At 29.6% G+C, this 27,842-nt stretch overlaps 2 protein-coding genes across 5 annotated transcripts in view; one reads left to right on the top strand and one right to left on the bottom strand.

The window, feature by feature from the left end:
* LOC140669712 (neuropeptide CCHamide-2 receptor-like) overlaps positions 1 to 27,842 on the top strand; it is a 226,019-nt gene that overhangs the window by 36,673 nt on the left and 161,504 nt on the right. Inside the window, exon 2 of the mRNA XM_072899767.1 lies at positions 27,765 to 27,834. The gene's annotated coding sequence lies outside the window, so the exon portion shown is untranslated. The remainder of the gene's footprint in view (positions 1 to 27,764; positions 27,835 to 27,842) is intronic.
* The window catches only part of Nrm (neuromusculin), a 183,435-nt gene that overhangs the window by 96,514 nt on the left and 59,079 nt on the right, over positions 1 to 27,842 (bottom strand). The window lies entirely within an intron of this gene.

Below are 27,842 nucleotides of genomic sequence, written 5' to 3'. Positions count from 1 at the left end.
AGAGAGAAACTGCACATTTTTTTACGAAATTTCTAAACCGCGCGGCAAACCGCTTTTTTAATGTATCACTTGTGTGTAACATCAAGAGGATGAATTTTGTAGATGCTTAAAATCAACATCATGTTTGAAAATTATACATTTTCCTTTGATTAAAAATTTTTTGTTAAAATATTTATTGGTTATTTAGCAGAAGAAACTAATTAGAAGTACGCATTTTTATATACGCAATCGATGGAGAAGCGATATTAATTATTGTCTTTTATATATGTATATAACTCGCTTTGGACCATTTGATCGATAAGGGACACAGCATCCGCGCTGTTACACCACTGTACATTGCTCGCTGGTACATGCGCTTCGATGGTTCGACTTCTATCATACTTCTCATTTAAATGGAATCGTTTCGATCAATTGGCTCGTTCGAGCCACACTCTATATTGTACAAACATCGCCCCAACCTCTTTAAAGATCCGTCGTTAAGATTACCAAAGAGTCCTTTGTGCTAATTGCGTGCATTATTAATTCCGACGCAAATGGCATTTTTATTAATGACATCAAACAAATTATCTTGGAAAAGCATATTTTTTTTTTTAATTGCTGGATATTGTACATGGAATTTACACACTCAATAAATCTTGAGAAAACTTGTAGTTTAAATTACAATATATGAAATAATATACGAGGAGGTCGAAATATTCTTTATATCTTTTTAAAAAATACAATAAAAAACGACTATTACACAAATTCTAGTATTGTATAGTTATAATAATAATGCTAGAAATTGTATAATAGCTTTTTATATAAAATTTATATATATTATATATATTTATATTACACAAAACGCGCACACACACACATATATGTATATACATATATCAGAAAATTTTAGCGAGTAACTAGAGGGCAAAGTCGATAATCCTCTATATTCTTCGTTAATTAATTAACATCGGATTATCATTGGTTTACCGCATAAGCGTTGAGTAAATTTTTACTAAAAATAGATATAAATGATAATAATGTAAAAACTGTAATTATTTCCTGAGTGTTATTATCACACGCAAATTAACCATAATTGCACAATATTTCTCGGATTTCGGGATGTAACGGTGATTCCGGGTTGGAGTAATAATGAAATGTAATGTAAAGTATTTCGTTGTGAACGTCGGCCGTATATCGCTACGGATATCTATTGTTCCAAAAGAACCCGCGATGCACCAAAACCAGCCATTGCAGCCGATTGGAGAGCTCCCAGAATCTGATGCACAACCTATTTTTATGCAACGTGACCGCGACAGCAAGATGATTCATTATCGGAATTTTGAAAGAGCATGTCGTTGTGAAGCCGATAATTTCTTTCGAATCGTGTAATGTGTAAACAATGAAAAACAATGTTACAATTTAAAGAGTATCGAATTGTCCTTTTGCAACGCAATGGTTTTCCTGTTTTTGTAAAATTCTTGACCTCTTACAAGAGCTTCGTTTAACTTTGATGAAGTTTTATTAATAAAACAAACTAAAAACACATTCTTTTCTTTCGTTTAGTTAATTAAGTGGTACTTTTCGCCATTGTTTGGCTCGTTTATGAGCGGTTGCAATTCAGGAGGGATTCCGGAAATTCACGCACATTTTTCTTTCCTCGTACGATCGTCTATTTGTCCTGCTGTGTTGAATAACACACTCACCACTGACTATTCGTGGCGAACTGGGCGGCGATTTCTACCATGCCATTTACACCCCACCGTTTAATCTATTCTTGTAAAGTTTAATATTATTTCAACATTTGTTTGTATTTGCGGCCAGCTCTCGGTCCCGTGCGAATACGTCTCGTGCAATTACATTTCGTAAATGAAGAATTCAATAGCTTTGCAAAAACGTTGCGATAAATGATTAAAGTCACTGCAATTTTTCGAATACAAGAATATCCCCTTTTAAATAATAAATTCAGAGTCGCGCTGACGAAATCTCAGAGCGTTATATCTTTTTGCTGAATATTCTTATAAAAAAAAATGCTCATGTTTTAGATTGAGAATATTTTTAAAATAAAAAGCTGAGATATTTTTTATTGATCTTTCACGTATAAATGTTTTCTGTCATTCCCCCATTATGCTTGTATCAACTATGTATCAACTATTTTTTATTTAACGAAAATTTAATTTTTATCATAACAACCATCACTTTATTTCGTTTATGTTTGATACCATCGACGGATGATCACATTTACTTTGAAAATACTTGTAGCAAAAGCATCGCCGACTTGCTCAGAGACGTGATACCGACAGACACTCGACTTTCTCGCTAGTCTGCTCTCGAACAAGTCTATCGGGTAGCCGAGAAAAATGCCCGTACTCATCGATCATCGTTGAATAACGGCGTTTACATCAAGTACGTCTGTTCGCGTTACCAGGAACCAGCAAGGTTTTGGCGGAGGTAACAGCCGCTCTCCTCTGTAACCCGACAAGCCATCGAGTTACACTGTACTTTTGTAACTTTCGTGAGCGAGAAAAATAGAAATTTATCTCCTCGGGAGAGAGAGATAACGATAGGGTGCTTTGTTGCGAGCTGTTAGGACGCGTCTGAAATCTGCAATAATCCTTCGCACCGAAACGTCCACGACACAGGAAACTTTTCCACTCTAAGTTGTCGGTTAAGCGCCACTCGAGTGTTGGCAACAACATCGAGCAAAGAAGACGAAGACCGTCGTCGAGTTATCGCAAGCTTTTCCGCCTTTAGACGTGTAAGCTAGCTGTGTAAAATTCCTCCCTCGGTACGAAATTATCTCTTGATTAACGGATTCAGACGGGGATAAAAAGTTGTGATTGATAACACGACTTTAATGACATTGTGTGATAAAAACATTAAGTCTTTATGATAATCCAAAACTTTATCGCGTGTCTGCTGTTTTGCTTAATCAAGTAATGAGGTTGCGGTTCAAAAGAAATATTCCATACATTAAGATAATTTCAATGATTATCTCTGTTTTCGTAGACAGAGAAAAAGCGCCTTTGAGATAATAACGATTACATTATTTATAAATCGTCGTGTTTCAATTTCCTCGATGACCTGATTCCTCTGATGATTTCCTCGAAATAATAAATAATAAAATTGTCACAATTTGTTTGCCTAATTTGTAATTACGTTTGCGCCGCGCAAGTAGATTTTTTAAAAGAACTTAATAAATATATTAACAGATATTTAAAATAATAATTTCCGTCTTTCGTACAAGAAATAGAAGGAAAGTATTTTCGCAGAATGTAAAAAATTATTTTATTTTTCGCACAAGTTACATCACTTATATTAATTAAAAAAAAATTCAAGCAGCGTAGCTAATTATACACTTAGTGGCTGAAGCAAGCATTCCAGCTGTTTTAATGTTAAAGCTTCTCTCGTGAGAAAACCGCAGATTCAACCGGAGTTCGGTACACCGCGTGTATTCCTCGCCAACGCTAACGTATGTCCGCATAGGAAACGGGCAATTAAATTTGATTAAGCTTCATAATATAAACGTTTTGCAACAGCCAGCGCTCGCGCGAATATACACATACTTATCTACATCTCCAATCCGAAAAAATTTTATAATAGTTTATTCGTTTTTTTTTTTTAGATTTGCGCGATAGTTACAGTGATCCATATCACTATTCTACGTTATTTTTTTTTTTGCGGTTACATAGTTATATACACTTTTCGATACCAGTTATTTATTTTATATGCGTCAGAGCTGCATTTTTATATAGAACAGAATGCGAATATTTGTGATTGCATGATTAGCAAGAAAAAAATATACTTGATTTTACATATTTTTCTTATGTAGATATTATGTAGGTATAATAGAGTAGATACATATAGTACGCAAATATAATAAATAGTTAAAGCTATAATATATGTATTAATAATTTCTGGGTGGTAAGAGAAGAAAACAAGACACTTAAAAATGTTTTACCACGCTTGCTATCTCTCATTCTTTTCATTATAAAAATTCTTTTTCCGCTACCTCATTACGGAATCCGCACAATGGTCGCGCAACTAGAAATTCAATGAATAATAAATAATAATTTAGTCTCGCGCGCATTTCCGTACTTCCGCGTCGCAAATTATAATACAATGAAATTGAATAGGACTACTCTTAGTGCAAGGGAATAAAGTCACAAGTAGGGAAATAAATGATATCAATATTGCTATCACATCAACATTTATCCAAAGAATTGAACTGTATCGAATTATAGTATCTATTATCGATGACTTGATAATTCGGTGATTTAAATTGTGAGATAACTCAAAATCGTTTAAGAGACTGTTGCTTAGATTATGGGTCATTTAACTTTTTTTTTCAACTAATTGTAAGTGGCATTATCGAGCGTATTTGTAACTTGTATTATTATGGAGAAAAGTAGCAGGATTACTCTTCACTTCCATTTCCGCGTGCAACGGCGTGCATTAGAGAGCAACTGCTAGAAAAGTGAGAACGCGAACCGTGGAAAGAGTTTCTACGTTGAGTAGGAGCTATCTCACGCTGGTTACCTCATCCGTTCTTTTAATCCCAGATACACTTATCTTCCACCAAGAAGTCGTTCGATCCATGCTATCTTTATAGAAAATCTTTATACAACATATTTAACGCATTGAACATATTCTAAGTGAAAATGCACTTTTTAAAAATAACATGACACGTGAGTTTTAATCGATATTTGATTTTTATTCTTAGCTTTAATAATTGAAGCACCTCTTTGAGGACGAGCTAAAAAAAAAAGATATCTTTATTTTAAATTACACATAAATTAAAAAGCATATACACAGTAAGTAATAATAATAATAATAACTTTATTGAGAATATAATCACAAAGAGAAAGTAGACAAAGACATAATGCAAAGAATAATACATTCGCATTAAACTACAGTATTAGTGCTATTTTTAAGTCTAGTCTCTCTCTTCCATTAACATGACATAATAAATGTTGAAATAATAATATGTGCAGAGAAGTACAAAGAAGAAAAATACAAAAGTATACAAAATTTATTGAGATTACATTTTTTTCATATTCTACAGTTATCACCGAAAGTAACGTATTCCTAAAATGAAATATTGCGCATTACGCGGAGGCACAGTAGATTTACCTGATATATATTCCGAGATTCTCCGCAGTGGGATATTATATTTCTGATGGAATAGAAAAAAAGAAATCTCGTCGTATTGTTCCATTCTTGCAACGTTTTTTTAGAAATTAGAGCAAGAAGGGAACCACACTGAATCGTGCCAATTTATCGGTGAAGTAGGAGGAAAAAAGAATTCGTTCCAGATTACCGACAGAAGTGCATCTTTACATGGCGCTTCTTTTCAATCGAGTATGAGTACCGTAGCCACGAAGTAACGCGCCACGATTCACGATCAAGCTTCTCGTATTCATAGAAGTGCTCTCTTAAATGTGCATCGTGTCAGCTTTCATAAAAAATGCTATTAACAGAAGAAGATCAAACTTTCGCGAACTTTCTGTTCCGTCGTACGGTACGGTTTACACGGTTTCCTTTAGAAAATGCGGATTTATCAAAATAGAAAAATATCGCGGTCAAATAAAATGTATTAGGAATAAAATTACGGCGACAGTTGTTACAAAAGCGACATTAATTGTTACTTATTGTATATTTACAGGAAGCCGCGAATATAACTTTGCTTTGATTCTGCTAAAATCTAATGTAAATTAAGGTATGTAACGCAATGTAATATAATCTAAAAGAGATACGCCTTAGGGATAATACATATTTCTAAGATATTAGAGAATGTTTATGTGCCACGGTGTTTACAATGTGACATGTAAACTACCTGGTAGATAGGTTCTTCTATATTAAGATCTACACATCTACAATCTCACATTACACGAAACAAATTACTTCCCATACAATTATCAATGGACGGTCTTCTCATCATCTTAATTCATGCTGATTACGATTTTAATCTTTGAATGAGATGCTTGTTTTTAACATTAGAATGTTTTAGGGATAAAATTTAAATAAGTTAGAAACTGTAGTGATTTTGGGCTAAAAGAAAAGATTAATCAATTAAACGGGAAACAACTAGATTATCTATTAACAAGAGATTGGACTTTGACATTGACAGTTGAGATAATGCATATGTACTATATGGAATAGCAAATAAAATCAAATGTAACGTCAAAATATTTTCGTCCAGAATGTTTCGCACTGAGCATCGACGGCAGTTTGGTTTTACGTCGGTCAGCGTGTTGCTCCATTTGAGATTCATTCATATTTGACGTTATATTGACGTTATATATAACGTGCATAGACCTTTATGCTCAAGCTGAAACGATTCCCTAACGGCTGTTATTTTCTCATTACTCTAAGCAAATCTAATATGTAAGTTAATTATTATTCAACAGTATTATACTGTGTATTCTCAATAAATATAATGACTAGATTGTAATAATATATTATTGTAAGCGAGTAAACTGCGCACGGTATAGTTCACGTATTCATAAGATTACGCTTAATATCAATATATTTTAATCAACACAATTAACAATATTTTATCGCATTGCGAATAAAAAAGTTTCTCTAGCATTGATTATAATTTCTCACGTCCTTATTACGTCTCTCTGTAAATAATTATACATTTACTATTTCATAAATATTAATAATATTTATTTATATATGTCGTGCATTAGAAATTTATAAATAATAAAGTTTTGAAGGCCCCTCACATTTGTTAGAAACTTGTACAATGTCACTTGTTCAGGCTGACACAATGCGTGAGAGTTTTTTTACCTTCTTCATTCTATTATCATTTCCTTTTTCTTTTATTCACAAAAGCATATTTCTCTACTTTTTTCCCGCATTGTTCGTAGCATTATTAAAATATCCAAATAATTCACTACACATCTATTTTCGAATAAAGGTCCTCTGTACCTTCCAGCTTCATTTTGGTTTAAGCGTATCTGGGTCAGATAATATAATCCTTTCAATAATGGAGTAAAAATACATTTCACGTCGCGTTGGAAAAACTCGTCACGAGTTATTCGCAAAAATTTCAGATTAAAACGATTGGGCAGATCGAGTTCTGACAGATACGCGCTTAGATTCGCATATAATAAATCATAGTTGCCAATATAAATTGCGTTGAATTATTACCTGCGATTTTTTTTCGTACGCAGTTATCAGAATGCAAAAAGTGACCAATGGATATCATTTTTTTTTCACTGTTCGATATATGGTAAGTAATACTATTGAAAATTTAGGAAGAAGAATCTATATTTTTGGATTAATATGAGGTATGCAAATATATATCGTATATTAATAAGATATATATGTGTGATATGTCAAGAAAAGTTTCTAGACATTTTTAGTTGAATGGTAAATATTTTTATTTACAAAGAGAGAGAGATTGTATTTATTAAAATAATTTGTAGGGGAGGAATACAATATTTATAACAAATTTTATTTTTTTTACAGCTTCTATTTAATTGTTTGTTTTTTCTCATAATAAATATTATTCATTTTTTTTATTTTTATCGCAAATGTATCAATTAATTTTATTTTCTATTTTTAGAATTTTTATAATAGTATAAAAATCTGAAATGTGTTTTTATACTCTATACGTATACAACAGGAAAATATGTCTGATTTGTATACATTGTGCATATTTGTGATATTGTGATTTGTAATTTCTTAAATTTTTTCAGTGAAAATCAACTATATTAATTACAATGACATGAATAATTTCTGCAGAATGCAAACAATTGGAAATTGCATTATTCTTGAAAAGTCAGTTGCGAACATTAATTGCTTGAACCTCCCGAGTTGATTTCGTTTTGTAAATTGTTGTAAGTTTAACGGAATTTGTAAATAATCGATTCACAATATTAGTACGAGGTAACTCTCGTTAGGTAAGTACTCTTTGCGGCTTGATTTTAGTTAGTAATTCTCAACTTTGGCAATTAGCTAGTAATTTTACGGGATTATTACATTTGCTTTACACGCGGGGAAAGCAAGACAACAATAAAATTTTATGCTTGAGCTTGAGAGCAAATAAAAGTTAGCGAAATAAAAATTCAGAATCCACAAAAGTCCACATAATAGTGAAATATTTCTCTGGCAAAAATTTTTTTGCAAATCTCATATTTCACATAGAAAAATTGTACTTTAGCTAAAGTATCGAAATTGCAAAATTGAAATCAGAACTGTTGTTCAATCATGAAATATCGCAAAATTTAAATTTGGAAAAGAATTTTTTTCGTATATCATTAAATTAGTTGTGGCCCCATTTGGTGTATAAATACAATATCTCAAAATCTCATTGTTATTTTAATGTATTTATTGATTCATTAAATAAATGGTAAATGTCAAGATATTTTGACTAGGGAATATTTGATTTGAAAATCAGACGACTTGTCACTGAAATAAAAGCATAATTTGAACACGCTATACATATACTATACGTTTTAAAATTGCGACGAAAATAGTATTGCTTATCTGTAATGTTATTTTTCGTGATAGAGAAACGAAGGTACGGTGGTCAAAGGAAAAAATACACAGAGAAAAAAGAGAGTTGGGCCAGGAAACCACGTTGTCGTAGCTTGGTTAGCCGCCGCGATATATCAAATTTCTTCCGCGGATCAGCCGCGTATATGATGCGTGAAGCCGTAACGGTGCATACACATTACATGACGCGAAAGACAGAGAGAGAAAGGGAGAGCGAAAAGGAAGAGAGAGAGAGAGAGAGAGAGAGAGAGAGAGAGAGAGAGAGAGAGAGAGAGAGAGAGAGAGAGAGAGAGAGAACGAGGGGATGGTGGATATGCCCGGCAACTAGTTTACTCGTGGGAACAACGTGTGAGCCAAATGCCATTTGCCGAATGGCAGAAAAGTCGTTTTATTTCGGAGTCAATCGGCAGATATTGCACCACCGGTTACCGCCGATGAACCGCCATTAAAGAGCAGAACGATTTTTCGATCTCCACAGCCAATATATCGTTGTTTCAGTATTCTAAACTGTGGTGCGTTTTTCGCTTGCTGTCGCGCATCAGTAGATATCTATCCATTTTACAGGACTATTTAAAAGAACTTCTCTTTCTGATCTGAATCTAATGACGTTACTTTGAATTTAAATGATACTATATTTCTTCGAGAACAGAAATATTGGAATGGAATAATGTCTTTAATTAGAGAGAAGCAGAAAAAAGTCCATATATATATATATATATAGTTATATATATATATAGTTATATATATATATATATATAGTTGTATATATATATATATATATATATATATATATATATATAGAGAGAGAGAGAGAGAGAGAGAGAGACTGGGTTCGTTTCTAATGTAAAATTAATAACAGATCAGATAATTTTAAAATTAATTAATGAATTCCAAAATAAAGATGCATAAATGCATTAATATGTTTTAAATAATGTAAAAAATTGTTTACAAATAATTGCAAATGTTTTTATTTATAGATTTGTGACGGCTGTTGTTTAAGTAGTCCAAAAATGTTTGAAAATACATAAGAAATTTACGCATGAAAATATCCAAGACTAATATTTCACTTAAAATTCTGTCCTTTAAAGTTGATAACTCGCTGGAACTAATTTGAAGATACTTGGAAAAACATATAATCATACTATATAATATAATTATATAATATACATATTTAATAGAATATAATATGTACATTTGTAATATAATTAAAAGATGTAAAAAAAACTTATTATTAATTTAAAATACATAATATGTTAGCTGAGGTAAAGACATTCCGTATTAAAGCTCTCTTTGATCTTACAAACGATGTAGGCAGCTGTCGGGACCCGGTCGTTGACGTAGAGTAAAAGGATACGCGGCGGAAATTATACGGTAACGCCAAGCCTTGAAGTACTGTCTAACCGCAACACGAAGAACCATACATCAATCATTGTATTTGTAAAAATGATATAACGAAAGAGATGTTTTTCGAATATATAAATTAAGCGAGATACGTTTCATGAAATGTTTTTGTCATTGAGTAATGTTTAATTTTATGATATGTGTTTTCTATTTATATAATATAAATATTTTGTTTACTTTGCTTCTCGTATATTTCAAGTTTCATATTGAATTTGTAAACTATATCTGAATATTTATCCAGACTAATTCGAGAATCGCAGTAATATCTTAAATACTTAATCATAAATTACCTATGTAAACTCTTGTTAATAATTTATTACGATTAATTTTTGTCTCAGATAACTATCGCAAAATTATTAACGAAATATCTTGACACGGACACAATTTGACCAATCCCAATAGTACCGATAGTAATCTCAAGTTGTATCGATTATGTTTTACTGAAAGAGGACATTGGAATTGACCAGAATTCAATGGAATATTACAGAGAAAATTATGCAAGTATAACAGTACGTGATTCGAATAGTCTCGCGTTCGATCTTCCGCGGTTCTGCGACGTTATTACAAAACTTTTGCTCTCACAAACACACAATGATACCGATATAATGTTCCTTTGTGCGTGTGTGATTTGACATACATATAATTTGTAGACGTATACGTAATAGTACATAAATACTGTTAAAAATGTATAATGTATAATATATTAATATATGTATATAATGTGAAAGTGCTTTTCAAATATGGTCCATATAACCCGAATGGAAGCTGCAGTACTTCGAACCAGATACATCATAACGATCAGAGAAATATGTGCCTTTGATTTCTTGCACTTGCTCAACTCATGCGTATCTAATGTCTTGGAAAGTCGCGCAATCCAAGCCATCGTTCCCTTTCTCATTGCAATATTTCTTTCCATCCAGCGGTTTCCGATTCCAAATGGTGCGCCACGGTACTCGAAAAGTTGTTGCCAAGTCGCGATTATATCAATTCGTCGGTGGCTGCGGAGTTTCCGGAGTCAGAAAACCAAGATGCGCGCGCGTTAATATTTCAGATAAATCGAATAAAGTTGCGGTAGACTTCAATATGTTGGCGCTGTGTATCGTAACGTAGCGCCGTGTGTGCTGCAGATATACCACGATCGATGGAAAACGAGTTTTATTAAATGCAACATTTCAAAGAGAAGGAGAGGAGAGAACGCTTGCGAAAATGTTCGCAATCGTCAGTCGCCGGATGCAAAATCTTCTCGTAGCGTGCAAATTTCATCAGCGTGCGAATATCTAGAGAAATGACAGACACACGCACTGAAAAGGTGTGTTCTATATTGAATTAAGGGCCAAGTAAGTTAGCGCATCGTACGGTCCTTTGCGTGACAATTTGCGTCATTCGTGTCTGGCCATGAAATCGTTAACGTTTTAATGAGTTTCTTGCAAATCTAATTGGTACATCGACCAAGCCAGCAACCTATTTATTCCCACAGTATGACCATTCCAAACGTTCGTTATTAAAATACTGAGTGTATTTTTGTTATTGTTACCACGTTTTCGTCTTACATTATTAAGTTGAATTATTGAAAGCCCACTTACTTTTTAAATTAACTTTTTTAAATTGCCGAATATAGGTATATCATTTTTTAAATTATTAAATATTACAAATTTTAATATTTTTATAATATAAAATTTAATATTTTTATTAAATCGTAAAAACAATGTACCTCATATTATGATATCTAATATCTAGTCAAAGTACGATATATTCCAAAATACATGATATTTAAATTTTAATGTTTTTAGATTATTATATAAATTATTAAATATATTATATCTAAATTATTGTGCATATTTTGCAATGTTAAACTATTTTTGTATTTCTTTACCAATAACGAAGAAAATATTCTGAAAAATTAAAAATAAAATAATAACATACGTGACAGCATGACGTCTAATCAAATTACGCGTTTTCCTGATTCAAAATAAATTTAAATTAAAAAAATTGATTGAATTTTTTTGACAATCTTCAGACTTTTGCCTCTGAGGAAGATTTTCCAATAATCTAAAATCTAAACAAAGTCGCTCTATTTAAAATAACTTTTACATGGTTTATGGAAGACTGCCTTAAATATAATAATATTGCCAAGATTAACCAGGAATGTTCTATTAAATCACTTATCATTTCTCGTTACAGTGTGTATAAAACTGGCGTCTCCCTTGTGAAAATTTATTAATTATTCAGAGTTCTGGCTGTATTTTTAAATGCACTAGAATTCTTGATAAATTAAATAATTCTGGCTATTAAACAAAAAAACGAAATAAACGCCATATTCACAACTTTATCCTCATTTTTTTAGCAATTCTTGCCAAATTTTAACTGCTAAAGAATTTTACAATAGTTCTATAAAAAGTTCTATGTGTAAAAATTATTAGAATATTAAACAAATTAGATCATCCGAAATGCAGGATTTATGAGTATCGAGGTGACGACGTTCGTATCTCCGCTCGTCTATAATAAATTAATTGTGCATATATACATACTATAAAGATGATACATTTATTTGTGTTGTATTATTTTTTAACGATTATGTATTTATTTATGCATCAGAATATTTGCATAATTGCATTATTCCTTCGTAAAACATAATACTCGTATATAATGTTCTTATATAATATTACTCAATAAAAATATCGCGAGTATATATATGTATATATATTGTTATATTCCACGATTACAAATATGAAATATTTGATTTTTTATAATATTTTTCCATGCAGAAAGAAGTTACTATTATATTATTTTGTAGAAATAAAAGAGAATTAACACGTGCAGCGCAAAGCGTATTACAGGGAAAAAATATCGCGATTCTCGGTCGACGGGAGCTATATAGGCTGCGTTCCTTGTTTAACGGTCGGTTAGGCCGAAAGTTAAACAAAGACAGATATAATGCTCGTGAGTGTCGTGATCGTTTAGTGGAACGCAGCCACAGTCGTGTCTGCCTCATCACCGGGCAGTGCTACCGCGCTGAATCCGACCTTTGTAGCCCGTGAAGATGATAGATAGCTCCTGCGTTACAGCTACAGCGCGACCGGGGTCAGTCTCTGTCGGGTAAACAAGTCGGATGAAGAAGTCGATACTATACTTCTCGCGTCTTTTTATCGATCGAAAGGAAATTTCGCGAGCGAATAAGTGTCGAAAGTGCCACATTGAATTGCACTCGCATGATGAATACTAATATTTTTTTCGCGTTATTCTACGTCGTAATTAAAACAAAGTTTTAGCGCGAGGATTGCGATTATTATCGGGAGTGTCGTGCAAAATGTCGCGCGATCGTCATATTTGATTAATTAGTATATTCACTATTATAATTAAGTGTTTTATGAGTGCTTTCGAAGATGCATCGATTAGAAGATGATGAGCGGGCTTGGGATGACATCGGACTTTGTTGGAGGAATAATGAGGTAATTTATTATGTTCTATTCGCGGAATTAATATTTTCTTGTCGCGATTGGTGATAGCATAGCGTATTTTGTGCAATTTCGATTTGAGTGTACATGAAGCTGACGTCTCCTTTCGTGGAAATTTATTAATTAATTCTTCCTTTATTTTTAATAATTTTAATATTTTATTTTAATAGTTCTAGATAGATTAAACAAATAATTTTCTTAAAAAAATCAAACAAATGGATCGGAGCTGAGACACCAAATTCATACTGCTCATTTTATTCTCCGACCATCTTCTTAGCATTTCTTTTAGCCAGATTTTAAACGCTTAAGAATTCTATAATAGTTTTACAAATAATTCTATCCATAAAAATTATTAGAATATTTACAAATAGTTGGATCGTCCAAGACGCCGGACATATATAAGTACTAAAGTAAAACGCTAGTCAAGTATACATTCGGCGTCTCGGGCGATTTAATTTGTTTAATAAAAATTTTAATAATATTTACGTATAGAACTTTTTGTAGAACTGTTTCAAAATCCCCGCTAATTAAAAGTGATTGCGAAATAACATAAAATCCTATTAAAAATCGATAGAACTATCGAAATATGATCAGTGTTTAATTTGCCAATTTAATTTGCTTAATTAATATTCTAATAATTTTTAAGCATAGAACTTCTATAGAACTATTATGAAACTCTTAAGCGCTTAAAATCTGGCAAGAAATGCTAAAAAAATCGTCGACGGACAAAGTGAGACGCAGCGTGAACTTGAAGTTTCAGTTTGTCGCGAGCAATTTTTTTTATTTAATGGCCAGAACTACTTGTTTAATCTATCAAGAACTCTAGAACTATTACAAATACAGCCAAAACTTTCAACAATTAATGAGTTTCCACGAAGTGAGACGCCAGCTTTCCACACACACACACACACACACCTCGTTACAACATGAGCGTATCGCGTTGAAAATGTACATGGAATAATTAAATAATCTGAATAATTTGGTAAGTGACTAATAAGTGGAATAAATAAATTTTAGAAGAATTACAAATTTAACTGAATTTTTGGTCATAGAATTCATTATCTAGTTGACTATTATAATGTGAAATTAAGGTGAATTTTGAAATATATGAGCAGTGGTCACCCGCAGGAAAAACGTTTTCTTTTAGGTCGGGTCATGTATTATAAGAATAATATATATTCATTCTTATGAATATACTGAAACTCCACAAAATGAGATCTTTCTTTCTCTCTTTTTTTCTCTTTTTTTCAACAGTATAAAAAAATAAATATTTTTTTTTATTTATTATCTATTAGTAAAAGTACTATTATATGTATATATTATACTTATTTAGTGAAAATACACAGTGATCATATTCATAGATATCAATGATGATTTTATGCATTTAAATTCGTAAAAAAGTCGAATATTTTTGCAACTATGTGAATATCAAAAAATTTTTTCGAATTATCATGTTTCAGATAATCTAGAATTCTGTACATTATTAGAGATTATAAACTACAATATAATATATAAAGATTTTTTGTTTTTAATGTAATTTTTTTTATTTTGTTTTAATTTTTAATATACTTTAAATTTATTGTTTTTTATTAATGAGAAACCAATTTTTGTTTAATAATGAATATAAATATATGAATATTTTTTATCTTAATTGCAATTTTAAAACTGTTCATTTATACGCAGTATTGTGCGATTTTTACGATTGTTTACAAGTTAATTTCGAAATTTAAATTACAGACATATATATATATGTATATATGTTTTGCGCTAAAACAAAATAGACTTTTTATAACAAAAGCAATAAAATTATTTATCCCATGTTGTTATTTTAAATTTATAAAAAATAATAATTGTCAATTATATTTGATGTAACTTTTTTTCGGACCTACAGATCGTTATCTCTTGTCGGATACATTCTTTTATTTTGAATCTGAACGCATTTAGAACACAATTATTCATTTTAGTCTTATTATATATTATGCAATGTATAATATGTCATTCCGTTTCCGGATTAGAAAAACGTCACGCAAATCACGATACTTTGCGCGTCAAGCATAGATAGAAATTAGAAGGGGTTATGCTATTTTCGCGTCCACAAACGCAGATGCAGCATCGCGCAGATTGGCTCGCGCCCAAATCGCACGCCCGGTTTCTCGATCGGCCGTGTGCATTCGTGAAGTTGGAATGCCAAGTGCTTTCATTGCTCCGAGAAGTTGTACGAGGGAAGGAAATCTATACTCTGCCGCTGGCAGAAGGAAAGCTAATCAAGTCATACGGTCGCGATCGTTGCAATTACGATTATTCGCTCAAGCATGCACCTGCATCCCTAATGGGACGAAAAATTTCAATCGAGAATCAAGAAAATGCTTAAATTTTGATAATACGCTATAAAAAGAGTCGAATAATGTATCTTTATTGTGTCAGTTGAATTATTTTAAATTAAATATCGTCGATTTAAAATTTGTCAATGTTAAAATTTAATTTAGCTTTGCTTTATTTATTTACAGCTTTCAAAAAATCATTAATGAACAGAACTGAAAAATATATCCGCGTCGAACATACACACGATGGCTGCTGCAGACAGTATATATTTAGAAAAATCGAAATTTGGAAATCAATCTTGTTGAAATTATTATGTTTATTAATACATCAATAAATCAATCAATCATTGTAACAATTTATCGATAATATGAAAAGTAGTTAGATTTTTATTAAATCGTTTATTACAAGATATTTTTTGTATTGCAAACGTATGTAGTTAAATTGTCATTATCGAAAGATTGATATTTTTTTTACAAAACAGGTAAAAATTTCTGATTATTATTTAATTGCACTGAAAATTGTACAAAAGTTTTAATGGCAATAAAATTTTGTAAAATTTGTACACAAAGATATGCTATGCGTATTAAATTACTTATATAATTAAGAGAGCTGAAGCTAATGTTTCATAATATTTAATAATATTATTAGCGGCTAATCGATAATATTATAGATATTAAACGTGATTCAATTTAAATTAATTAATTATATTCGTTCACGCAATACAAGTTTTATTAAGCAAAATGTTTCATAAAACAATAAATGCTTTGGTATATATAAATGACAACATGACATACATAATACATAGGTATCTATTATTGTTGCCAGATGAATATTGTGAGAATTAAGTTGGAAACAAATACGAAATTTTAATTATAGGATCTTATATATTGAACAAAAACAAAGATTATATGTTCATATAAATAAAGATAATTTATTACAAATAGAGATAAAAATTTAATACATAATTATACTGATAAATTATTTGTATTGACAAATATTATGTATTGTTGAAATATTTTATTCATATATAATTTTTATATAATTATTTGATATGTAACAAATAGAAGACAATAGAAATTATTTATATAATCATTAATTATAATTGAGAAAAAAGTAATTAGACAGTGTTTTATATACACTATGCAAAAAATATCTAAAGGTGATGTACTGAATAATGCTGAAATTAGTAGGTTACCGAGGTTTTTTTATCTATCTTTGCGCTTTTATTAGCCTCTTCTGGAAAGTATATTTGCACAATTTGAACTTTATTTTTTAATTTTAATTTTCTACCTATTATACCGCGGCCAATATAGATAAAGGAGTTGAAAATAAAAAATAAAATGAGCTCATAAAAATTTATCGCAATATTTTGGATTATTTTTAAATGGATATAAAAAGACGTAGAAAATTATTTTCTAATTTGCCAATAATAAAGCTAATTTTATTCATAAAAAAATCTTTGATTTAAAATATGAATTGTCCTTAACTGATTTAAATATAAAATAATATTTAAATCTCGTTATAACATAATATGAAATTAATAAATAAATAATAATAATTCACAAGCAAAAAGCGATACTTCTAGATGTTGTTATTTATTTAAATAAATACGTATATACATATAAACTTTTGCATTAATGGTATACACACATCAACGGACTGTGTGTGTTTTGTAATTATGAACCACATGGACAGTTATAAATTTGCTGCTCCTTGATGAACGAAAAAAAAAGGAATTTTCTTATGCTTACATTTATGAATGCTTTAGGTATGGACATTATTGACGACATAGATAACGCGACACGCGAATTACCTTCATGATAATCCTCACGCGATTTCGCTATTCGAGGCAACGAGCTTAAAATTGTGGCGCAAAGCAGGGGCAACGCCTTTATCTCCAATGAAAAAATCATTAATAAACACAACTGAAAAATATATGCGCGTCGAACATACACACGGTGGCTGCTGCAGACAATATACATTTAGAAAAATCGAAATTTGGAAATCAATCTTGTTGAAATACTCGCGTTGAACTTGAATTGCATATGAAACCTGCCGTCTAAATTTATATGATCGATGCGAGTAAAATATCGAGGGAGGTTTGGAAGAATAACAGAGATTGTTTCGAATAAAATTTACTCAGGAGAAATAGTTTGCTGTAGTCGATTCTTTATTGGTTTTCATGAAAAACTGGTAAAGTCTCTTCTTTATTGAACGAACCTTATATATATCCTGTTAGCTCTCTCTCGTCTGATAAAAAGGTGAACGAGAGTTGAATTAAATCGATAAAAAAATATATATACCAAGTGTTTTTTTTTTGAAGGGGAGAGTCTAAAATGCAGTTTCTTTCATCTGTGAGACTCTCTTAAAATTATTCTTTCATTTCTTTAATAAAAATATCAACGTATTTGTCACTGTTTCTTTATTTACAAATGTAATAATAATTTAAATATTTAAAAAATTATTGGAAGGAATTGCGAGGATTCCTAATTACATTGTGTGTGTGTTTTATGGAAATTTCGATTCACTGTAAATGTCACGTAATAGTTGTTCAATATTAGTTGTTTATTAGTTGCAAATAAAAGATGCCTCAACATATTCCACTTATGATCCAGATAACTAATAGAGATTATAATAAGAGCATTCTACGCTTAACAGATAATGCAGAAGATGCCAAATTTTAATTCATAAATTAATTTATGAAAATAAACTATGTTTCACATTTCTTCAATATCTGCTTTGTAATAATATAATTGTTATAGTAATGTAGTAATTGAGAAATGCATGTACAAATTTTGCATATAATTCGTTATATACTATATATATTGTCATAACATAATATTTACTTCATTTATTACTGCCGCGCAAACACTAACTATGTTTCAGTATAGATAAGGATTATGCGGACTATATGGAAAACTTATCGGTGTGAATAATTGGGATAAATAGTTGAACTTTGTAGAAACAAGCGTGCATTATAGATTGCTATAAGTGAATATTATGTATCTATATTATGAATATTGGACTGAAACATTAATCAAAAAATATTTATTTTATATGTGGCTCGTTGTAATTAATTATCATTTTAAATATTTAACAAAATAATAAAAAAGAGACATTAGAATTTTTTGTTTCCTTATATTAAAATAAAATCGTTCGTGTTCTACTTTTGTTATAATATGTTATGACAATTTTACTGGAGAACTATAATTTCTACATGGTAAAAGTATTAATATCAAATGTACTTCTACTCTTATCTCTCAAAATAACAGGGATTTTTATAATTTTAAATATAAGAAAAATAAAATTATTATATATGTATACTTTTTATATCTGCGTCTATGTATTATAATATGTAAAATACAAAGTTTAATTTTTTCTCGAAAGTAAAGTCTTGTATGAAAAAATTTTATTTTGCATTTTGTACTTGAAAATATTCCATTTCACTTGCACCACCGTTTTTAGCATATCCTGTTCATTTTTATACGATTAAACAACCCCCACAGCAAATATATCTATATATGTAGTCCTAATTATGTAACAAAAAATTGCAGAAGTTATAATGATTCATTTTTTATTTAAGTATTTACATATTGACGAATTATTAATTTTTGAATGATAGAACATATACACAATAATTCGATAAAAAAATTGAATGTTTAAATATTATCTGCAAGATTTCTTCTCGAATTTAATGATATTAGTGTAATTTAAATTTAGTATAGTTTTAATTATATATTAGTTGAATTGAACATGAAAGAGAGAGAGAGAGAGAGAGAGAGAGAGAGAGAGAGAGAGAGAAGTTGAAAATCTTGCTCCATTTCTTTGTGATAACAAAATCGATCTAACATATGCATTAGCATATATCGGTTACGGTGGAATTATCTATGAGTCAGTGCTTCTCGAACGGATGCATAAAATGAACCCTTCGGAGGCCAAGTAAATCTCTCTTTTTGATTTCCAACGTTTGCCGATTTGGAACCGGAAAAGACGAGCGAACAAGTGTATCGATCCCCGGCAGAATTCAAAATCGTTTCCACGAAAAAAGGCTGGCAAAATCTATGCGAGAAGAAGCCGTTGAAGCAATCGTACAAAATAGAATACGCTTGTAAACCTTTCGCGAAATATTTTTGTGTGAAATCGCGCGACGAATATATTTTTGACGTGGCGCGGCATGAAAGACACATGATGTAATCGACGTAATCGGCGGCGGATGACAGCCACGGCGGTTTTGTCGAGCGATCGGGAGGTCTGTGGCGGCGTGCCAATTTTTCGCTGCACAAAAATAGGTGGAGGTCGCGTGGATGGAGAAAGAGAAGGGACGAGAATGTTATATATATATATATATATAGAAAGAGAGAGAAAGTCTATGTGTCAAAGAGAAAACGAAAGAAATGATTCTACATTCCGAAGAATACACGGTAGGTCGTTATGAAACCGTACAAATGAACGATCGATATATTCCGCTATAATCTGCGTATGTCTGATGCCCTTTATATCTCCTTTAATCAACGATATACAGCATTCTGCTGCAGCTTGGATGCATTTGTGCGGATATTTCATGCGTGACGATCTCTGGTTGAATATTGAGCCGTCTCTCATGTATCGCATTACAGCATGTGAAATGCTTCAAAATTTAAAAACTACATTTGTTTTGAACATTATTTTTTTACATTAACAACTCAAACAGTTAATTATATCCATTTAAATATCAGAATTACATAATACTTTTATACACAAAATTGTAGTTTATTTCTTTAGAAAAAATTCCTCAAAAATAGATAGTAGATAGTACTTTATTATTTAAATCCGAACTTAACATTGCTGACTGAATATAATATTGTTGAGTTTAGAATATGGTGTTTTTGGCAAAATTATATTTGAAATGCATGAAAATAATTAAACTTGAAATTTTAATATTCCAGATCTGAAGATAAACAGATATTAATTTTCAAACATTTCTGCCGTTATGAGATTATTATGATACTTAAACGACGATAATTTTTTTGCGATAAAGATCTCAAACAGACAATTTCACATTTAATATAATCTTGCAGTTCCACATTTTACTTGATGACGTAAGCAACACAAAGAAATCGATAGAGTCACGTTACTGAGGTATCTTGCAAAAAGAGAGCTATTAATCTAGCTTAAGAAAGAATCGGTCAATAACCAGTCTTCTTAAGTACTTTTTAATTCACAAAACGTTATTATGATTCTATTATAAAAAATTTTCGAGAAAAGGGAAAGAGAGAAAGAAAAAGACTTCTTTATATATACTAGGATTTTAAATTATAGAACGCGTTAAAAAGTAGTGATGTAAAATAAATTGGTTTCTAATATTTTTTTCAATGCAGTTTGCAATTTTTTTCTATCTTCAAAGTTTTCGGAAGTCGTATAAATGGAGTATTGGAAATATGCGCACGTTGCATCAAAATGAACACAAACTTTCTAAATGAAATACATCATTGCTCCATCGATATCGAGGATTCATATTAAAAAGCAAGCATATCGAAACTTTTAACTCTATGATATACGGGTAAAACTTAGAGCAGTTATTTTGTCGTTACAAAACATTCTGTAAGTATTCTTTTATTATATTATTAACTTCTAAACTTTTTATTATTATTTAAACAATAGTCTTGCGATTTAGTAATTTATTCAATTCAGTATTATGCATTAAAAGAATGACTTAATCAATAGTTATACACTAAAAAATGAACGAGAGATAAAATGAAACATGAAATAAAATAATTGAATTAAATATATAAAAGTGTGCTTGATTTTATTCAGAAACATTAAAGATTTGTAGACAGAATATAGACTGAAGTTTTATTAATTATACTTATCGACTGTACCTCGCAGATTGACATAAAAATTATGGAATCATGCTACTCATGTATTATTAAAATTATCAAAATTGTTATATTCCAATGATGTGTCATATTCGTTTTTGTTTCAAACAGTTATATGGTTAACAGTTTATTATTTTCTTAAAATCAAATCTATATATATATATATATATATATATATATATATTCATTTAACACGTTCAACTCGAGATCACTTACAAAAGTTATGACCATTGTTTTTCTTTGTTGAGTAACGGTATTTATTTTATTGTAAATTGTGAATGTTCTATTAAAAAAAATGTCAGGTGGATATTCTTATCGAATCTCTGCGAGAAAAGATACTAGATCTATGCGGATTAAGCACGCGACAGTAATTACGTAACATGGCAAAATAGGTACGGCCAATTACATTTACATGTAATTATACTTAGGTGGTTTAATTACATGTAAGTAAAGCTCTTTCTGTCGTGTAGATGGTAAACACGGTTATACTATTCACTTTGATGTGGATACAGCATGTCTTAGGAAGATGTTCATCAAACCTGCTTTACAATTAGATGCTTAAATATATTATATATCGTTGGTCCTATCGCACAATTAGATAGCCATGTGATAATTAGACATAATATGATAATTTTTCGCCGAGATGCTTTTTTAATGCAAAAAGACTCTTTTTTCAGTAAATCAATATAATTGATTCGTATAAATATATAATCTTTCCTCGTTTTATAAAATATCTGCGGCTCAGAGAATTCATGCTGTGATAAAATTGTTTCCCAATATATACTGAAATAGAAACTGACACGTACGTAATAACAGACTACCATAGAACTCGTTACATACATTGGTACTATTGAAATGCAAAACCGATTATGCTGTTAAAGAATTCGCCGAAATTGCTTCGACAGAGGCAAATCGGAAAAATTTTTTTTTTTACATTTGGAAAATGCAATATATGTTGGTATTTTATCTTAAAAAGTTTATTTTGTATGATAAAAAAACTTTGTCTATTTTGCAATAGTATTTTATAGAATTATATAATTTATGTTAAATATGTATTATATATGTTAAATAGTTAGAGAGAGGGAAGAGGGAAAGAGGAAGAAAGAGAGAAAGAAAAAGATTTTGTGATATATTTACATAGTGCATATATTGATTTCGTATGATAAAAAGTCTTGTCTGTTTTGCAGTAAAATTTCTAAAATTATATAATAACGCGTTTGGTGATTTTAACTTTTATAACAGTATATATACAATATTTAAATGAAAATTATTTCTTGAAAATATACTTGATTGATTTTATGCGTTTGGTTTGTGTGTCTTTGAAATATATCGTACTTAATATTAATAGTATACATTGATTTAAATTCTCTATCTATGTGATATAATATTTATTCAACACGTATCACATACAAGTGAATATAAATATTGTCTAATTTTTTTTATGCGATCATACTCAGGCCGCAGAATTTCATTTATCTGAAATAGTCGGATGATATATTAATTTCCCAATAATCGGAAAATTCTCAGAGAACTCGTTCGATTACCTTCTTCGCACACACAAGTACTTAATTCCAATAATATAAATTCTTTAGATGACCATTAATAGTCGTTTATAAACCATAAGTGAACATTACTGCTATTATATCAAAGATTATCCTGTTCTTAAAAGAAATATTTATGAAATGTCGTTTCAGTAAGAAAACATAGATATATGTATTTTTAAAATAATTGAAACGCAACATGTGCCTCCTTATTTAAGAAACAAATTTTTTGCAAGTATATCAAAGTACAATATTTTATTATTATTATATTATTCCATAGAAAAGTTTCATGCTTAGTGTAATTAAAAATAAAATTTTAGTAATATTTCAAAAACTTTAATATTATGAATAGAACTTTAACAAACTAAAACTTTTTAATATTAAATATTATATTTTAATTATACTTCAGAATAAAATTTTAAATATTTTATATAATTACGATACATAATAATATAAAATAAATTTTTATCGTGAAGATAAAATTGCAATTATTTTTAAAAGTAAATTAAATAAATTCTAAATTACTTACCACACGGTTGCTTACCACACCGTGACTTCTTGGTCCTGCACTTTTTTTCTTATTTGTCCTTTGTTGCTCTTTCACTTGCACTCATTTGCGAAAATATAGTTAATTACGATTGCGCGTGCACTAACCGAGAGAATTTTAGACAGCAGTCGTTTTTCTTCTGTCATAATATAATAAAGTACGTGTTTTATAATCGAGACCGTGGTACAAAGTATTGCGCAAATTAACTGTGTTTCGAGTGTATATTATGTGAGTGCCACAACAAGAATGAACAAGAGAGAAAGAAGTCCGGAAAGGTATTAGGCACAGTGGAGCAATTTATAATTTAATTTATTTGTTATTTGTAAAATTAATTACTTTACGAGTGTTATTAATTTTTCTCTTTTAATACATAAAATGTATTAAATTTTAAGGTGACATATTTTGACATATTTAAAAAATTTTAAAGTGTAGGAATCAGCTTAAGGAATTTTTTTAATCATATACACACACACACACATATATATATATATATATATATATACACACATATATATAATATATATGTATTATATACAATTTATAACTCAGAAATAATTTTTATGAAAAATTCTTTTCTCTGCAAACAAAATATTGATTGAATTTTATGTTCTTTTATTTTGTTCCTGAAAATATAAAGTTAAGTTTCACATTATTGGTTATCAATAAACATGGATGGACCGACTAAAAAAATTAAAATAAAAACTAGCGTATTATAAAAATAGATTCGACAAATAATAGGTAGCAAAGACAATAATAACGGAAATATTTTTTATTAGATATATTAAGTGAATTATGTTATATAATCTTTTTATTTGTGATTTATTATCTTTTCTTTATCTTTCATTTATAACATGTACACATTAAATAAATCTTTAACAATTTGTATTGCTTTTTTTTCTTGCATTATATATTTACTCTAGAAAGAAAGACAGAGAGAACGCGAAAACGTCTTTATTGTAAAATAATAAATAATTTAACACTCACCGGTATGAATAATGAAGTTGTAGTACTTAACATTGATCTGTAAAAGACAAATATATATGAATTAAAGCAGTGACCGAAATAATCAACATTCTGAAAAATCATTTTATTGCGTCTTTAATTGAATCTTTTATTAATCTTTTAAACAGAACCTTTAAATAAATATTTATTAAAAATTAATATAATTTACAAAAGAGATTTTTTAAATTTTGTATAAAATACAATAAATAAAAATCTAATTTTTTAATATAAATAATCTAACTAATTACAAATTTTTTTTAAACTTTGTTAAAATTGTATTTTATATGCTTTTCCGTACAGAAATATGAATTATATTTTAAATGTTAATTATTTCAAACATTTTTTTAAAAATAAACTCTAGGATATATTTTATATGTGCACGTAATATGAAATAAATTGCGAAGAAAAATAAGTAATATTTTAGTTTTACAAATAATAAATAACTTATTTCACGGTTTTGCTCTATTGTTGCCAGAGGTCCTGCTCGGGCCTTCTCCTCTTTAGTTGTTCATCTTTTGTTTCCTCACTCACGAAAACACGGTTAATTACAATCGCGTGTTCTCTAATCAATAGAATACGATAATCGCGAGGCACTTTATACGGCACTCTCAACATTAATCACAGGCGACATGCACTTTATTATATTACGAATAAAGAACATTGCTATGAAAAAATAATGCAAAACTACGATCGCACAAGACTATGATCTCTCTGCTCGACATTTGAAAATTGCTAAGCCAAATTCACGAGCCGCGGCAATGTTAGTTCTATTATTAATAAATAATACACGATCTTTCGTTTTAAGGTGATTATTATTTTGTATTCCAAGTGCAAATAAATGCATAAATTAAAATTAAAATTAAAATTAATAACTGCAGAATGCAATACCTGAAAAATATATCGTCACTTTGTTGACTAATTGCGATAGATTTCGAATAAATCGTGTAAGATACGTCTTTTAACAAATCACCGATGTGTAAAGGTCAAATTTTTATTACACAGCTAACAGATACTAAAATACATGATTAGATGCGATTGTATACATTAATTAAATGTTGCTTAACTTGGAATTAATTGATTCTAAATCAAGAAGATTTTAGTAATAATTGAAAATGATATTGATAATCTAATTCTGACATTATGCGATGATATGTGGATCGAGTTAAACGCGAAGATTGCTAAAATTAATGAATTGTGCGAATCGATAACCGCTAATTGTAAGTAGTTTGGCAGCTTTGCTAGTACTTGTCAGAACCATATTTCGAAAGATAATACATATTGCAACGTTACTTGCCTTCTTGTTCGAGTTGTGCTGACAGCACAGCGATTGTATGTAAATAATAGCAAGCTATAACACGCCGCGAAAGCCAAAACACAGTCTGACAGTTAATGCATTGATGATATGAAATATTTAATATGTTACAAGTAAGTATATATTCTCTTTTTTTGATATTCATATTGTTCATAAAATTCGGTTCATGTATCACGAACTTTCTGAAATTATTTGATAATGCGACTTACTGTGTTATGGCATGCTCTCAATCCGAAAGAGAAAGAAAAAGAAAGAAAGTAATTGAATAAATGTTTAAATTGGCGAAAAATACGGAGTGCGAAATAATCGGATCCAAATGTCATAAAGAAAATAATTTTTGTCTATAAATATCAATAAAAATATATAATTAATTGTATTATATATGTATATATATATAATATAAATAATAATTTATAGTTTCTATCTTTTATCAAATTGTTGTAGCCTTAGTTAATTCAATAATTCTTTATAATTATTGTAATTAATTATTGATCCGTGCAATTGATTAATTTTTGATTAACGACTCAAAATTTGTTTACTGAAATGACAAACGGCAAATACATCAAAGCAAATATTTTGCACGAGTTGTATATTTTAAGTAGAAACGACAAAAAGTAAAAATAATAAATTATTATTTAATTGTAATATTTACAGATAACAATTGTTTTTTATAATACTTGTATCCGATAAATCTCGCATCGCGAGAATAAATATATATCAATTTTTTGTCAATTTAAATATAATTTCCCGATCATTTTTTCTCTCAAAAAGTACGCAATGATTCACGAATTGAATGATTTAAATGATAAAAAACCGTAAAATATTATTTGTTTAATTAATCGAAATTTAAGGAACAGAATATTTTGCACATTATTTTGTAATTTAAATATTTCATGACGGTAAGAGGAATATACAATATCAATTAACACATATGGTATTTGACACTCGCTTTTGTGACATATTTGTTTACATACAGCACTATTATTTATCGCCTTGTTGTCATTTACATGCCGCGATTCAAACGAGCAAAGAGCGATGTGAATTGTTTCGCATATTGTCACATTATCTTTCAAAATACAATTATGATAGGTACTAAGAGATGTAAAAATGCGTGACATTTTGCTACGATTCTTACAATTGGTGATTATTAAGCTTTATGTTCATAATATACTAGCCAATTCGCCTGATATCAGTATAAAATTGTCGATGAGTTTTGATATTTAATAAAACTTTACATAATTAATATGTACTCGCGTATAATTACTATGTAATCGCATTTAATTATTGTATTATTTTCATATTGTCAATTGCATAGTAAAAATTCTGTTAATCGCGTAATAAAAATTCAAAAGTCCTTGCGTGAGTTTTATACGATATTGAAATCTATTATTCGCAAGTAGACAGCATAGTAACCTCTCTTCAAATATACATTTTGTTAATCTTTTTAATTTTAATTTATATATATATATATATATATATATATATTTAATCATACTTTTATAATATAATAATAATTATTCTATTAAAAATTATAAAACAGGACCATATATTATTTATTAACAACAAAAGTAGCATTCATGAATTAACAAATAATATTAAACAAATAGCATTGAGTGAATTTTACTCGCCACGTGGATTTGATCGTGAAATTTTCGAATGCCAAATAAATCATTAGCTTTTGTGCTATCGCAGTTTTTGCATTGTTCTTTCGTCGCAGTACTTACCGTAATAATAAAGTGCAAGTTGATAAACATCGGAGTGTCGTGCAAAATATGCGGTCAATATTCTGTTAATTACCGTACGCCCCTATTAATTGTGTGTTTATAAGTAAATGTTTTTGTGAAGGAGCGATAAAAGATGAACAAGAGACTAAGAAGCCCGGGAAGATGCCAAACAACTACGAAGTAACCGTGGGGTGAGTTA

Source organism: Anoplolepis gracilipes, chromosome 9 (assembly GCF_047496725.1).
Source record: "Anoplolepis gracilipes chromosome 9, ASM4749672v1, whole genome shotgun sequence".
NCBI classification, from domain to species: domain Eukaryota; kingdom Metazoa; phylum Arthropoda; class Insecta; order Hymenoptera; family Formicidae; genus Anoplolepis; species Anoplolepis gracilipes.
The sequence above is the reverse complement of the archived record's forward strand: the minus strand, read 5'-3'. Positions and strand labels throughout refer to the sequence as shown.